This window comes from Nicotiana attenuata, unplaced genomic scaffold, assembly GCF_001879085.1.
Source record: "Nicotiana attenuata strain UT unplaced genomic scaffold, NIATTr2, whole genome shotgun sequence".
NCBI lineage: Eukaryota > Viridiplantae > Streptophyta > Magnoliopsida > Solanales > Solanaceae > Nicotiana > Nicotiana attenuata.
The window spans coordinates 266,297-268,461 of record NW_017671638.1 but is presented as its reverse complement, the minus strand read 5'-3'; the positions used below and the strand labels follow the sequence as shown (position 1 = coordinate 268,461).

Sequence of the window (2,165 nt, the reverse complement as noted above, 5' to 3'; positions counted from 1 at the left end):
ACAAGCCTCTAAGAGTACATAAAATCATAAAGGTCGGGACAGGGCCCCGCCATACCAATCAATACATATCCAAAGCATACTGACCAAATAGGCAACTCCGGAGCAAGTGGAGTGCACCAACACCTTCGCTGAGCTGATAGCCTACTAGGAGGAATATCAACCTGTCTATCGGGACCTGCGGGCATGAAATGCAGCGTCCCCAGGCAAAAGGGACGTCAGTACGAATAAAGTACCGAGTATGTAAGGCAGGAAAGCATAAACAAGATCAGTAACGTAAAGAGAGATAGAGGAGATACAACCAGTAACATCTGAGTGCCTCTGGGGGCTACTGACATGAAATGCATAATACATATATATACATAAGCTTTTAAAAACATACGCCTCTGTGGGCATCATCATCATCATATCATACCCGGCCTCAAAGAGGACTCGGTAAAAACATACCCGGCCATCATAAGGCTCGGTAGAATCATACCCGGCCACGTGGAGCTCGGTAAACCCAACTGATCAGTGGTTGCACAATAGGTGCCATACCCGGCCGACTATAGCGCGGCTCGGTAGAGTAAAGTAGATACATATATAATGCATGCTGGACTCATGGAGTCACGTTCTAAACCTTTTGGAGTGACATAAGGTCATTGCACCATCGATTAACATTATGTACATCATACCATCAATATGAACTTCACTAGGACTCAAGGATCATATATACTTTCTTGGAATAACTTTGTAAGGAAAGAATAACATGGACAACCTTAGTTGCTAGGAGTAGATTCATTATGAAATAGCGTATCGTTTATGCTCGTTTCAGTTTAGATCATGCCAAAAGAATGAAGGAAGAGCCTTAACATACCTTGTATATACTGCCCCAATCTCAAGCTATGCAATTTTCACGACTCCTTAGTCTACAATAAGAGAAAGGATACTGTAGTTATCATTCAAGCGTTATAACTATTATGTATCGACCATAACCTATTTTATGATGAAACGGACAGCACCTCCCCTATATATATGACTTCACACAATTGCAAACAATCACCAAACAGCCCAAACAACATCAATAATAATCATATTGAGCCTCCCAAAACAGTCCACGCACAACCTAATCACTTCATACATACGACGGCCACCGTAGTCGTGTCAAACGATCCGGAAATGTTACGAAGAACTACCTGCCCACAACCCTACATCTATATGGTATTTTTCCACATCCTTCCTCCTCCAAAACTCCACAAAACAGTAGTAAAAGATACAACCCAATACCAACACGAAACAGCCCAAAAACAGCGCACAACAAGTCGAATAATTCGAACTCACGGCTTCCAATCACCGTCCCGTGAGTTCTAGCTATTAGGAAATGAATTTATCAACATTCCTTCATATTTAAAAGCTTAAATACAGAAATAAGGCATTTTCTTCACTATTAAATACCTTCCAAAACTCCAACTACAAAGAAAAAGAGAGGCAATATAGCGATACTCACGTCGTGGGGATCGTTCTAGTGTTATTGCTTCGTGATTTTGTGCCTCGGATGATAATCTTGTTGGATAACCTTGTGGACAGCTTAAGGGTGAGGTTAGGGGTCTTATTTGGTCGAGCTCTCTGGAATTATGAAGAAAGAGACGACATAGGAAGATAAATATCCATTTTGGTTGAAAAGTCAAAAGGTGCTACTTGGCACCATCTCATTGGCCCTTTTTCAAATACCTATATCTTTTTATCCGGATATCGTATGAACGAACGGTTAAGAGTGTTGGAAACTAGATTCCAAGACCTTCAATTTGATATATAATATGTCCCAAAAAGACCTCATATAACACACGAAATGTATTGCTCAAAAAGCTTTAGTGACACACCTACTTGCCGACTATACAGTCTGTGCAGTCTTGCAAAACTGCAAATATCTCTCTACCCCGATGTCGTATCGAAGAACGGTTTAATGAATTGGAAACTAGACTCGTAGATATTCAATTTGATATGTAGATCATCCATTGATTCCAAGTATATTGGAAGAAAAGTGCATCTACATTTGACCTAAATGTCAGCAAATTATAAATGGAACTTGTGATGACCTTTTCCAACTTTTGTTCCTCAACTCGCTTGACTTCAAAACATAACACCAACTATCGTACGACTAAAATAACTCATAATATAATCTCGTTATA

General features: G+C 40.1%; 1 long non-coding RNA gene across 1 annotated transcript; it reads right to left on the bottom strand.

Annotated features, from left to right (window-relative positions):
* Positions 1-892: 892 nt before the first annotated feature.
* LOC109209426 lies at positions 893-1,672 on the bottom strand. Its single transcript, XR_002065349.1, has 2 exons — positions 1,484-1,672; positions 893-905 (listed from the first exon to the last, which is right to left on the bottom strand). It is a non-coding gene; the product is annotated as an uncharacterized LOC109209426 (long non-coding RNA).
* Positions 1,673-2,165: the final 493 nt, after the last annotated feature.